This window comes from Silene latifolia, unplaced genomic scaffold, assembly GCF_048544455.1.
Source record: "Silene latifolia isolate original U9 population unplaced genomic scaffold, ASM4854445v1 scaffold_20.1, whole genome shotgun sequence".
NCBI classification, from domain to species: domain Eukaryota; kingdom Viridiplantae; phylum Streptophyta; class Magnoliopsida; order Caryophyllales; family Caryophyllaceae; genus Silene; species Silene latifolia.
Genome location: NW_027413163.1, coordinates 12,038,375 through 12,054,052, shown reverse-complemented (window position 1 = coordinate 12,054,052; position 15,678 = coordinate 12,038,375).

The following is a 15,678-nucleotide window of genomic DNA, read 5'->3' as shown; positions in this document are numbered from 1 at the left end:
CAAAATAACCCAAAGTAGCATATTCGGGGCATTTCGTAGCATAAAACCACGATAAAAGCATAGAAATACGTGCATAAAATAGGCTAAAAAGACTATATAAAATGCACGTATCAAATCTCCCCAAACCAAACCTTTACTCGTCCTCGAGTAAACTCAAAACTATACGCTAATGGAACGGAAAAATAACTCAGAGCTAGCTTAACTTGTCTACTTGAACCAATTTAATGCAACAAAGATTAACAGTTTAAGCTAAGCAGTCAATACGAAAACGAATCATAAGCTGTTCAGAAATATAGCCAACCTATCGACCTTGCAAGACCAACAAAATCGGACTCTCTCGTGGTCACTCTTCTCTCATGAAGCAAAGGGTGAATGTTTATATGTAAAAGAGAGAAGAAAGGACAGTCACTCACCTAACTGCGACCTACATAGCATGCATGCAACAAAAATGAAAGACAATTCAAGTACTAATGCACACACTCCAACCAATAATGTCTCACAGTAGGGCTTACAAATAATTTGGGAATAGTGAGGTTCAGGTGAGAAAGGGCAAAACATGTTATGGAAATGTGGAGGTAAAAGCGTCAAGCTAGTTCCTAAACAAGGCCATATAAGACCGTCCCAATCTCAACTGACTGAAAAATAAACACAAGTGCCCTTCAGTTGGCACAAAACTCACCAATCTCATACACAATCTCCTCAAAAATATGGAATAAAACGGAGGAGTGAGACCGTCACAAAATAAAAGTGAACACAGACGGACTCAAAATACAACCCAGACAACAAACTTCATGATTTTTTTTCCTCTGCTGGTTTTCACGTGAATGTGATTTCTTTTTTTTTCTTTTTCTTTTTTTTTCTTTTATTCACGTCTTCTTTTTTTTTCTTTTCAAAACTTTTTTTTCTTCTTTCCTCCTTCCTTTATTTTCCAACAACTCCGTACAAAAGAGATACGGCCAAACTGCAGACGAAAACTCATACCACAAAAGAACGTACTAACTAGCTTGACTAGGCAGGCTTAGTTTGGGATGTAGCTAATGGGTCAAAAGGCAAATTTGGCTAATGTGGAGCTAAATGGGTGAAAAATATAAGGAAAGGGAAATTTGCAAGGCCCTCCCTGCATGTGACACCAACCACGAACCCGAATATGTGCATTTTGACGAGAAATTGAATGTCATAACTGTGCAAAATAGACGAACATGCTATGCAAGGAGTACTACTCAAAATTCCTAATGAACTGGTCATGAATGTCACCAATTATGGGCTCTAAATCTCAGAATTTTTAAGTAGTTTGCCAATTTATAGGTCAAGTCTAAACAATCGACTTATATTTGAACAAATTGTAGATTATGCGTATGACAAAGCTAAAAACTATCAACGGAAGTGCAAGGCTCAAATAAATTGACAAGTTATAGTGCATTGTCATCATGGAAATCTACCGTTCCGACTCAACCTATATGCAAAAATAAACGTGAATATTTTTTGAATTTTTGAAATTTTTCAATTTTTATGGAATTTTAAATTTTAAGAAGAATAAACAACAATGCAAACGAAAATTAAACTCCAAAATCAAATGCAAAAGACAATATGCGGACACAGATATGGATGCATAACCTCCCCAAACCAAACTGTACAATGCCCCCATTGTACCAAAACATGGAAAGGAAATGCAAACTGAAGGAGAAAGAGAGTAAATACGGAAAAACTCACAAAATGCGCGAATAGGGGGACCTCCCCAAACCGACCATGAAATGGGAGGTTGCTAAGGGCCCGGAAAACCGTCTCAGTAAGCTAATCCAAGTCAAAAACACTCGATGGCAGTTGAACAGTAGTCGATCGAGTGAAATGGGCATTCAAACTGCTCGTTCGAATGGTGTTGTGGTCGATCGAGCAGTTCTCCTTTTGCAGGTAGTCGATCGAGTAAATATTTCACTCGATCGAGTGAATTCATCAGCAAAAATGCTCGATCAAGTAGAAAAACTACTCGATCGAGTACTTCTCAGCGTGTTACCTGCAAAACGCAATAAAAACAGCCCGTAAACTAACTAGACAAGCAAACTGATAAAGTCTATGGTATAAAAACCATTTATTACAACTGAATTTAAATAAAAAGCAAAATAAAATCTCCGGGTTGCCTCCCGGGTAGCGCTAGCTTCAGTCAGGTCCCAGCTCGACCTTCTTTTTCTTCGAGCCTCTATGATTAATCGTGATCAAAACAGCTCAAAGCGCGCGAAAGAACTTTGTCAAAAAGTCAGCGCATGTGCTACGAACAAAGATAAGTAGCACCATAGTGGAATAGCAAAGTAGGAAATAAAGATATGTAAACATTTAAGTCTAACAAATTTCCTATGGGCGCTCCTAAATTTATCCACAAAATATAGGAGCGCGGGAGCAATTGTCAAATAAGTAGGGCTCCATTTCAGATTAACGAATTTATAATGATAAGGACGGTGAAAAATCGTTAAATTGTACGTCCACATGGGAGGGGGTATAGCATTAAAAGGAATAGCATGAGTCAAACGAGGTAGCATTTGATTAATAACAATAATAAAATTATCGCTAATTACCTCAGGTAGATTGCTCTCGATGGAATCATTGACAAAAGAATGTAATACCTCATCCGTGCTAGGAGCAAATACCGACTCAGCTGTCCTTTCGTCGCCCTCAGTGGAATTCGTCCCGTAAATCTCAGCCTCAAGCGCATCCAGCTCGGCTTTGAATAAGGGAGATTCACCGTAACCGTTATCATCGTCAAAGTCGTCATCTAAATCAAGCCCAAATGACGAATTACAGCTCCCAATGACCAAATCAGTCGATCGAGCAGAATTACTACTCGATCGACCAATCTCTTCCCGCATTTCACTCGATCGAGTAGAATAGTCACTCGATCGACCAACTTCCTCCTGAATTCCACTCGATCGAGCAGTGATATCACTCGATCGAGCAAGTTCTTCTGGAAAATCACTCGATCGACCAATAATTGTCACTCGATCGAGTGATACCTCTGTCTGTTGAAAATCTTCGCGTGGGGTAGTGAAATATGATAGGAACTCGTCGTCCGAGTCATAGAAGTCATCCTCATCATTGGGCAAAGACGGTTTCCTTAGGAGAAAAACCGCTCTCAAGAAGATAAACCTCTTCTTCTTGCATCTCAAATTTGTTAACCGAGCTATTTGTGACTCCAGTTCAGGGATTCGAGCGTCCATATATCTATCACTCTCTTGCATTTGTGACACAAGCGTTCTCGTTAAATATAAATCACTCACGATCTCTTCTCTCTCCATCTCACCGCTAATTGAGCAACTGCAGACTCGAGCTCATCAAATCGCGAGACATATTCTTGCACTTGGAATGCAAGTTCCTCCATCAAGAATTTCAGCTCATGAGGTCTTCTTCTTGTATATCGGGGGAATCTTGTTGCGGTGGCCATTGATAGGGCGGATGTGGCGGCACAACTACAAATGCATTGTGCTCGTGAGAACCACATCTCCCGTCGTAAATCACCGTCTGTTCCATAAAATGGGACATCGGTGATGGGTCAAAGGTACTCAAGCCTTCCCTTTGACCGTCTTTCACCTAGAACTGTCTAGGTAGTACCTGTAAGGCCTATCAAAACAAAGACTAAACAAAAGATTAAAAAAAACGACCTCAAGGAAAAATCCCCGAGGCTAAAAAAAAACAGATAAAATTTAACAAATAAATAAATAGATTGCCTCCCAAAAACGGCGCCAAAATTTGATGCGGTCGTTTCTACACCAAAAATAAAATACCTAGATTATCGCTAACGAAGTCGGTGGCAAGTAGGGTCGATCTCCACAGGGAGGCGGTGTACTATCTATTTGTCTATTTATCCGTCTAATGTCACGATGGGGGTTGAATTGATTGTGTTAACTAAACTAAAGACTAAAGCAAGGGAAATAAAAAGGAGAAATTAACAAAAGAAAAGGGAGTATGCTAAGAGTCGGTCCACCGTGGCAGCTATTGGATCTTATACTATCGAGAATATTAAGGCGATTAGACTATTGATAGGAAGAGCTATGGTCGTCACCTTTCGGTCCTTAAACCGCCCTAGAGTGTAAAACAGACTTAACTTTCGCCCTCACTGCAATACCCTATTGTAATTAAGCAAGCCTTCCCTTCCAATCTTTCGATCTAGGTCGGGGTTAACTAGAATTATTGGTCTCCTGCATGCATACATTCGACTGGATAACAATTAAATTGCCTAATACAATTCCTATCGCCGAGCTAATCTATTTAATACAGTTAAAGCATTGCTACCACGGCTTCCCTAATCCTAACATACTAGGGGGAATTTAGCTACTCATGGGAATGGGGGAAACAAACATTAAAGCAAGAATAATAAACATTAAATAATAATTAAAGAAGAAAAGAGAAGAAGGAAATACTTGAATTAAGTCCTAAAATGAAGAAATAAAAGTAACAAAGTGATGAAAGTGACAGGGGAAAGTAATGTATGTCGATCCCCCTGGATTATTCGATGATTACAAATGACAACCCTTACTCCTATTTATAAGAAAATAGGAGTAGGATTAAACCTAATGACGGAAATTAGACTAAAAAGCCCAACCCGTGGCATAGTCCACTCGATCGAGTGGATTAAACCACTCGATCGAGCAAACCCGAAGAAGAAACGCTCGATCGACTAACAATGTCCTCGATCGAGTAAGTGCATAAAAAGAACAGGTCGATCGACTACATAGTCTACTCGATCGACTGATTATTGACTCCTAAACCACTCGATCGAGTAATAAATCACTCGATCAAGTGAAACTTGACTTCAGCAGCTCGTCATTCTCGTTAGTTTGACTTTGACTTGTCCTTTTAGCTCCCGAAACACCTTCACGCATCCCAAGACAGCTATAATTCCCGCTCCAAATCTACTCTTTCTCCAAATGCATGCTAAACGGACGGTAATTGGCTTGATTTCCGCTACTTTCCGGTCTATTCCTGCAAATTAGACAAAATAACCCAAAGTAGCATATTCGGGGCATTTCGTAGCATAAAACCACGATAAAAGCATAGAAATACGTGCATAAAATAGGCTAAAAAGACTATATAAAATGCACGTATCAATGAGTATCGACTAATTACATCCAAATGAACTTAAAATAATTAGTTCATAATTATTTTCAAAACTATTCATGTCAAGTCGAACCCGACGCCGAATATTATCAAAATAATGATGATTATTCGAGTCTAGTTCTTCAAATCAACAAATGCGGTCTAAACGACCCTTTCAAATCAAATCGGGTTCAATACCCATTCTTTTATACGTTTTATAACGTTTTTCAAATAGTCAGGATACGGCATATGGCCGTGGGTTGACTCGCGCCTAAACAGGCCCTTTTCTTTCTCATTTTCAAAACCAGGGGAGGCCTCCTTATACCGCCGGCTGGCTCGCGCCTCATATAGCCGTCTGGTACATGGCCTGTTCGCTTTCCAGCATCAGTCCAGGACGATCCCGACTCCGATTAGCCCGGATATAGGACGGATCAGATGACTATTCAAAATCATATTTGCAAAATGACCTACTAAGACAAATGGATCACGTTATGCACCCTAAACCTAATACGGTAAATGGATGTTTAATTTCCGTCTTGCATGCAAATCAATCATTAATCCAACTCAACATCTTATACTTGATACTTGGATTAAATCAACCGACTTAGAAAGCTCTCACATGTTAGGTTTAAATTATTGGATGCACATTCATGCATTTAAACCGTTTTATCAACTTTTGCATTCAACCAACCAAGATCGATCAAGAGAGGCGCTACACGCGGCGGGATTGGGTGTCTGATTAAAGGGCTTCCCAATACGTACCTTCACCTCTTACTCGAAACTTTGGATAGTGGACGACCTTATCCGGGCGTGCGAGTCATTCTAGAGATAGGATGCTAAAGACGGACGATTTCCTTATCTTTAGTACCTATGTCAAACGCTGCTTTGTGCTTCGATTTGACCGAGGTATAAAGTGGAATTCAAATGGGTTCCAAGCATACCAAAAATGCTTGGTGGCGACTCCGAACATCTCTAATCGTTTCGAGACCCTTACCGAGACGAAACCGACCGATCTAAAACGATCCGGTCGAAAGCATTTTTACGCCGCCGAGCGTGGCTTTCAAAAGACCGCTACATGTCCACAGATTGGCCTGGCATGCAGGTGGCCCGTGACCGCAGATTGGCTTGTGGCCCAAATCCACAGACCGAGACGTGGCCCATGTCCACAGATTAGCGACTCCGCTGGGGAGAACTAGGACACTTACGTCTTTGTGATCCCTAGATGGTGAGACTCGAACGAGGTATTGGTTGGAATGCATTAATTGATATTACGGTCACGGTCGGGTTCCTTGTCCGGGCCCACAACCTAACCTTTGTCGACCAATTGGCTCGTCTCGTCGGCGTGAGTTTTCTCATCCCCGCGTTTCGAATCCCGATTGAGTCAAGCATACCGTTGACGTTACACATTTATGTTTCGTCAAAGAGCTTTCATCACTTTCGAGAATGAGGCTAGGGCACCCTCCTTACACATTTTGTTTGGATTGGTATCCCTCTCGCAAACCGGGGTTTGATTGCTTGGTGTGTAACCCACCCTTTTAAGCCAAAACCCGTGTCAGTATAATTCATAATATAATGAACTGTGAGTGCTTATGTGCTACTTGATCATAAGTCCTTCCGTGTCATTTTCAAACTTTCAAAATCACCCCTTTTGCGCCGTTATAATGGCCGTTTCAAACCTCGGTCTTTCGCCGACCGTTGCACGCCTTTCTAGGCCGTCGTAATGACGATTTTCAAACCCGGTTTTTATAACCATTTTAACACGCCTTTCTAGGCCGTCGTAATGACGATTTTCAAACCCGGTTTTTATAACCATTTCAACACGCCTTTCTAGGCCGTTGTAATGACGATTTTCAAACCCGGTTTTTATAACCATGTCAACACACCTTTTTAGGCCATCGTAATGACAATTTTCAAACTCGGTTTTCACAACAATTTCAATCACCTTTTTTACGCCATTATAATCGCCGCGTCTAGACACGGATTTTAACCCATTTTGCGCCGACAATGGCTCTTTCAAAACCCGAGAAAAGCACACACCCTTTTTCTCGAGACACTTTCGAGATACCGAGGACCATGCACCGTCCCCGAGACCTCTTCAAACATTTCAAACCTGATTTTCAAAACATACAATTTTGAATTTCAAAACCGTCTTGGGAAACAATACACTGTTTTCCGAGCCGACTCAAACTCAAAACCGTCTTTTGCAAACAAACTTAAGACAACCCTTTTACCTAACCGACTTGTGTAGATCTCTATCTTCGGAAGCCGTTCTTAAAGCGACGAATGAATATTTTTGAAAATTTCTATTTTCGAAAACTTCAGTCCACCGTTCCAATTTCGCCTCGTGTCTATCGAGTCGAAGCAAACGTACTTATGGGTATTTACTTATGAGTCGTCTTACCACGAGACCCGTCCAATGGCGTCACGCTATTATGATGGACTCGTGTCAAAGGTTCGGTCAACACCATCACGTCATAAATCGAGTCAGCACCGAGGAACCACACACGGTCACCCTCGTCTTGTTGAGTCTGATATTTGTCTCGTCCTTTGCGTTGTCTGCGTTCAGTCTTTGAACCGTGTCGGATTGAGTTGTAATGTGAGCCGTTCTTCTGCCTCAGAGCCATGGCCCCGTCTTCAACTTCGTCTGTCAACAACAACAACAATGATAACAACAGAGATGTCATGACTGATCAGCTAGCCAGCCTGCTCACCGCTCTTAAGGTCACCCTGGATCGCGTCGAGACCCGTATCGATGCCCTGGAGAACAAGGAAACTAGGAAACATAATACCCCACCTCTGACTGAAACTGAGAAGAGGCTAAAGCTCTTGGAAGAACAGCTCCTAGCTCGGGGAAACAATATCCATCTTGAGAACAACCGAAGGTTCGAACCTGTTGGGGATCAATTACCTGATAACTTTACTCTAACTGATGTGCCTAAGTTCAAAGGAGTGGAGGACCCGCTCAATCATATCCGTGCCTTCAAAGACTACATGGCCATTAAAGGAGTCAAACAGGAACTTTTCACCCGGATCTTCCCCTCCTCCTTGGAACCGATCCCTCGACAATGGTACTACTCCCTTGATCCGAAAAACCTTACTACTTGGGATGAGGTCGCAGTTGAGTTTGCCAAACAATATGCCGATAATGTCGAAATCCAAGCCAATACCCGTACTCTTGAGGTTCTAACCCAGAACGATAAGGAAGGGTTCACCGAGTTCTTAACCCGTTGGAGGAGGGTGAGTACTCAATTGGTCAATAAACCGAGTGAATCAACTTTGGTGGAAAAGTTCGTCAACAATCTCCGCCCAGTGTATGCCAACTTACTGAGGTATCAAAATATTAAGACCTTCCAGGATCTGAAAATTCTGGGGACACGCATTGAAGATGACCTCCGGAAGGGTGTCTTGGCCAAGACTACTTGCAGAGGCTACCAGGGATCCACCTCGACCGGATCTCGCCCTTACGGCCAAATGAACAAGATCGATGAGGTCAACCTCGTTGAACCATCTACTAAGAGAGCTGAGCGCCTCCAGAGAGTGTTCACTAATATAGGGTCAACTTACGCAAGTGCTCTGAAGAGGCTCATGGACCAGGGAAAGTTACAACCAATCGGACCCACCCCGGATCCGACCGATGCAAAGTAATCCCGCTTCTGAAACCCCAATGCCTATTGTCAGTACCATCAAGGGAAGGGGCATGATACTGAAACCTGCTTCAAACTCAAACACATCATCCAAGACATGATTGAGAAAGGAGATTTGCCTTTACCCCCACCGACTAAGCCAAACAACAAAACAAATCCTCTGGGAATCCACGCCATCTCCGACGATGAGCCGACTCTGGACTGCTCTCACCTCATCCTGCCAGTCGATGATGAGGTGAATGCCTTGGAGAAAAATCCCTCAGACGGAGTATTCGTATTTAGTGCTGCCACTATGCTCACCATGTTCCAACAGGTTGAGGAAGCCATAGCCAGTCTATCCGAGAGGATCACCCGACTTGATGATGCCTACCGTCGCCTTATCTTCAATCCTCCACCACCGCGCCCAAGGGAGAGTCCCCCGAGCGCCCAAAACTACCCACACCAGGATGGATTGCTCCCGCGACCATTCTGACATGCACCTCACGAAAATCCCCCTCACAATAACTACCCTCACAATAATTACCCTCACAATAATCACCCTCACAAAAATCACCCTCAAAAAAATCACCCCCACAAAAATGTCCCTCACAAGAACTACTTACCGAGCAATACCCCTCCAAGGTGCCTTCGAGATCCTGAAATCAACGGCATCTGAAGAGACGACGTTGAAGATGTCTACCTGGTCCCAGAAAAAGATAAACGGGCGAAAGAGATCGGCCACCTTACCCGGTCCGGACGCCTCTATCAGAACCCGAACAATCCAACGGTCGTTCCAACAACGAATGACCAAGTCGTCCCGGAAGTAGACACTCAACCGAAGGCAACTGATCGCAACGTCCTTTGAGCATCGACAGGCTTTGCTACAGGCCTTGGGAAAGTTAACCGTGCCCTCCACGTCTTCCCCTGAAGAAATAGTGGCACATATGACAAGGGACGCCCCTGATTTGAACAACCCAGTCGTCTTCTCTGGCGAGGATATCTCTCCCTTTTGAGCCAATCATAACCTGACCCTATATATCACCGTACAATGCCTCAAGAAAAATGTACCCATGGTCCTCGTAGATGACGGATCCGCAGTGAATGTCATTCCTCTCAAGACTGCTCACAAGCTGGGCATTAAGGAAGATGATTTGGTCCCAACAAATCAAGGAGTACGCGCCTACGACGGCACTCATCGCAAGGTCGCGGGGCTCATCACTCTGACTGTCGCAACCGGATCACTGGAAAGACAAACCAGTTTTCAGGTGGTCGACATCGACGCCTCCTTTAATATGCTCCTGGGACGTCCCTGGATCCACGCCGTCAAGGCAGTTACCTCAACTCTCCACTAGAAGATCAGAGTCCCCTTCTACGGGAAAACAATCACAATTCCTACGTCACCGATCAAAGCTGTCATGAGAAAGGGAATAGCCTCCCAAACCATTGAGGAAAATGATAACGAAATGTTGGGATTCCAAGCTGTGAATGCCATAACTGATGAATCAACACCCTTTGATTGTGACCAGTTTGCCAACCTCATAGTCAACCGTATCATGATGCGCCAGGGTTACTTCCCGGGTTTGCCGCTCAATCCACTGAAGGACCCATTTCCTCCCTTAAAACAGGCTAAGGTCCCCAACATTCCCTTCGGACTGGGATATGAGCCTACTGATGAAGATATCCAGGAGATGAACCTCTTAGTTCGAAAGCGCAAGAAGCACGGAGTTATCCTCCGTCCCTATCATCCGACCCTCAACGGATACCTTGTCCCCGAGGGAGAGTCTGAGCTCTACCGTGGCTTTCCAGAGCCGATCTATGACTCTGTGGCGAAGGCTAGGTACCCGAGAGTGGAAGTCTTCCAGGACTGCTACTTCATCCCTGACAACATCGAAGCTGCATCAACTGAGTCTAAGCCGTCGTCATGCCTCGATGGACAAGCTGTCACACTCCTCTTTGGGGAAGATAACATCAAGCGCCTCGACTATGAGGACATTATCAACATCGCCCTGAAGGACAATCAATTTGACCCAACCGCCTTGATCTCCGACACTGACCCGGAGAAAGCTACCCAAGGCTGGAGGAAGACAGTCAAGTGGACTGATCGCAAAGGCCGCATCCTCAAGATCACAACTGGAGAAGGCCCTATGTTCAAGGAGGGAAGTGAAGAAGGATTTGAGTCCGAGTCTGAGTCAGATTCAGAGTCTGTCACAGCTCCTAACACTCCTAATGTCCCAGTCAAGGTCCCCTTCCCACTGTTTTAGCACAAAGTCGTGGCTGATTCAGAGGCTGAGTCTACTAGGGTCACCCCCACTCCCATGAAAGGTGACAACCTGGAGCCTGTTCCAGGGGCCGCCTCCTCTATTGTGTCGCCTCTGACTGACCATGAGATGTTTGTCATCTCCGAGCTTTTCGCTCGTGTCAACTTAACGAACGCTAAGTTTGCTTATGACTCATCTCAATTTAACTGCAATGCAATTCTGAATAACTACGAGGAATTTGACTTGAGTGACTACCCACCTCACCTAGGCAAAGAACTTGATAAACGGGAAACCAGAATCCCCATCATTGAGGAGACCGAACCTATTAACGTAGGAACCGACAACATACCTCAAGAACTTAGGATAGGGACAACCCTGGACCCCTCGGAAAGACAATAGTTCATTGACCTCCTCCACGAATACAAGGATTTATTCGCTTGGTCCTACAGAGATATGCCGGGGATTGACAGGGAAATTGCAGAGCACCGGATACCCATTAAACCCGGAGCTAAACCTGTGAAGCAGAAGCTACGCCGGATGCGTCCTGAATGGGCCCTGAAAATCAAGGAAGAAGTGGATAAACAGTTCAAGGCTGGTTTCATCAAAGTGTCTGAATACTCTGATTGGGTGGCGAACATTGTGCCCGTACCAAAGAAAGACGGAAGAATTCGGGTTTGGGTCGACTTCAGGGATCTGAACAAGGCAAGTCCAAAGGACGACTTCCCTTTGCCACATGTTGACATTCTGGCGGACAACACCGCCGAGCATGCTCTCCTATCATTCATGGACGAGTATGCTGGGTACAACCAGATTAAAATGGCTGAGGAAGACATGCACAAGACAGCATTCACTACACAGTGGGGTACATATTGCTACACGGTCATACCTTTCGGCCTCATCAACGCCGGAGCAACCTATCAAAGAACCACTACCACTCTCCTACATGATATGATGCACAGGGAGGTGGAGGTATATGTCGATGACATGATCGTCAAGTCAAGAGAACGGGATGGCCACATCAGCGCCCTTCGAAAATTCTTCGCTCGTCTGCGGAAATATAACATGAGACTAAATCCTCAGAAGTGTGCATTCGGGGTCACCTCCGGAAAACTCTTAGGACATGTCGTCAGCAAAAGAGGCATTGAGATTGATCCAACCAAAATCAAAGCCCTTCAGCAAATGCATCGGCCTAGGAATGAGAAGGAGATTCGGGGATTTTTCGGTCAGGTCCAATACATCAGCCGCTTCATTTCCAAGCTCACCATGATTTGTGAACCGATATTCAAGAATCTTCGCGCCTCCGATCACACTGATTGGGACGACGACTGTCAAAAGGCCTTCGACAGGATAAAGGACATCCTATCCAAGCCTCCTATCCTCATGCCATCTCAATCGGGGATTCCTTTATCCATGTACCTGACTGTTACCAACACATCCATGGGAGCGATGTTAGCACAAACAGTCGGCACCGAAGAACGAGCCATTTACTACATCAGCAAAAAATTCATTGAGTACGAGATGAGGTATACCCAACTGGAAAAGACATGCCTTGCCCTAGTATGGTCAACAATGAAGCTGCGGCATTACATGCTCAGCTACACGGTCCACATATACTCCAAGATGGACCCGGTCAAATACATCTTTGAAAAACCCGTACTAAACGGAAGTCTGTCTAGGTGGACGCTCATGCTGTCCGAGTTTGATCTTAAGTTTGTACCCCTCAAGGTTATCAAGGGAAGAGCAGTTGCCGATTTCCTAGCTGAAAATCCCGTCAACGAGGATCCAACGACCGACACATGGTCACTTCCTAACGAAGACATCCTTTGTGCGGATTCTGACGCATGGGACCTATATTTCTACGGTGCATCTAATCTGAGAGGCTTCAGGGTAGGAATCCTTCTAATATCACCGGAGGGAGAACATGTTCCGATCTCGGTCAAACTAGACTTTGCCGTCACCAACAATGCCGCTGAATATGAAGCATGCCTCATCGGCCTACAAGCAGCCATCACGCTTGGCATCAAGAGACTAAGGGTCCACGGCGATTCCTCGCTCATCATCAATCAGGTGTCCGGATCATGGAAAATCCGATCCGACAGCTTAGCTCCCTACCGAGCAAAGATCAATCAAGAGGCCGAGTTTTTCGACCAAATTGACTACTTCCACTTGCCACGAGAGGAAAACCAATTTGCTGATGCCCTGGCAAAACTTGCCGCACTCGTCAACATACCTGACGACATGACATCGATGCCCCTATGTGTCGAGAGAAGGAGCGAGCCAGCTCACATTTGTGCCATCATCGATGATGAGGAAAGCCATGATGAACCTTGGTACCAAGCCATCCTCAACTACAAAACCAAAAACGAATTCCCTCCCAACTCTGATCAAAGAGGACAAAGAGCCATCCGTTTACTTGCATCACAATTCGTGATAAACCAAGATCAACTATACAAAAGAACACCCCAAGGAATTCTCCTCCTTTGCATTGACCATCACAAAGACAAAAAAGTCATGGGAGAGGTTCACGACGGAGAATGTGGCCCTCATATGAGCGCAATGATGCTAACCCGGAAAATCAAACGGCTAGGTTACTACTGGACCACCATGGAAGCTGATTGCCGTAACTACGTCAAACATTGCCACAATTGCCAAATATTCGCCAACATACAACACATGCCACCATCCCTTTTGTACACCATGACATCACCCTGGCCCTTCTCGACCTGGGGCATCGACATCATCGGGAAAGTCAACCCGGTAGGAACCAAGGGACATTGCTTCATCCTCGTTGCTATCGACTACTTCACCAAATGGGCGGAAGCGCAATCATATGCAGTCTTGACCGCCAAACAAGTGACCAAGTTCATTCAAAACAACGTCATCTGCCGATATGGGGTACCCCATGAAATCATCAGCGACCAAGGCTCTCACTTCCGGGCGGAAACTAAAGCTTTGCTGGACAAATACAAAATCAAGCGACATCGATCCTCCCCCTACCGTCCCCAAACTAACGGAGCGGTGGAGATAGCTAACAAAACCCTTGTCACCATTATCAAGAAGATGCAAAACAACTACCGCGATTGGCCGAGCAAACTCCCATTCGCACTCTGGGGATACCGAACCTCCATTCGAACACCGACGGGCGCCACACCCTTCTACCTAGCATATGGCATGGAGGTGTTTCAATCGGTAGAGTTAGAGGTCCCTTCTCTACGCATCTTACTGGAGAGTCAAGTCCCCGAGGCGGAATGGACCCGTCAAAGGTACGAACAACTCACTCTTCTAGACGAACGGCGACTCAACGCCTTGCACAACGTCCAGCTATACCAACGACGTATACAACGGGCATTCAACAAGAAGGTTAAACCCAGGAATATCCATGAGGGCGACTTGGTCCTCAAGTCGGTTCGAGCACCGTTACCCGTCGATCCGAGGGGGAAATTCAAACCCAACTGGGCCGGGACATACCTGGTCAAGAAAATACTTTCGGGAGGCGCAGTGAGACTGAGTGACCTAGATGGGGAGGATTTTACAAACCCGAACAACCTGGACCAACTCAAGAAATACTACCCTTGAACCATAGCAACCAACGACCTAAGCCTAGTTTTACAACTAGCAACCACCTCAACCCCTTTTCAAGTCAAGTTCCTCAACACGTTCTAATTTGAAATTGCACGTTTTATCGAGTCTAAGCTGCGGCACCTTGCCCGTTTCGAATGTCCTTTGATCTGTCAAAGGCAACATCCATTTGCACTAAAATAAAAACCCCTGAACTACGAGCATGGTTTGATTTCACCTCTTCAGGTGAATACGTAGGCAGTCCCTCTTATGCCCGAGGGATACAACCACAAAACCCAATCAAGATTTACAAAACATTTCGAACTACGATCATGGTTTGATTTCACCTCCTCGGGTGAATACGTAGGCAGTCCTTTCTTACACAAGATGGATACAACCATTCCCACAAAAAAAAAAAAAACAACCATTCCCACAATCAAAAAACAACCCTTCCCACAATAAAAAAACAACCATTCCCACAATAAAAAAACAACCATTCCCACAATCAAAAAATAACCATTCTCACAATAAAAAAAAAAACAAACACTCCCACAATAAAAAAAAACATCCCCGTCAAAAAAGAAAGGGAAAAACATTCCCCTTTCCCACAAAACACAAAAATAAGCCTTTCTTCCTTTCCACAAAATACCACTTTCCCAAGTGCAAACGTTTAGGACGATTCAAGTTGAATTGCCCTTACAAAATGGATGGAAGAAACAAACGTTCACAATTTTTGACACGAGCAATCCTCTTATTTAATTAACAATGGGAGGGACTACAATTTCAACAACAAATAAAGCTCGACGAGTCTACAACTTGTCAAAGCTAAGGTGTCGACTAAAACACCTCACATAATAAAACTAGCACAAAACACAATAACTAGCTAGTACAACATAATAAAAACTCACAACAATAATACAACATAATAATAAAACGGGTAATGGAGGTCTTCACTATTTCATTTTACCCTTGCCTTTCCCTTCGGGGTACATCTTCCCCTTGTTCTTCTTGTTGGCCTGCCTAGCATGGACTTCCTCCTCGGAACGGATCCTCAACGGATCCAAGACGGCGACGGCCTCCGGTCTAGCACAAGACCCCATGTTCGACCCAAAAAGAGCCAATGCACGGCCCACCATATTCTTGGGACCCTAACTCCT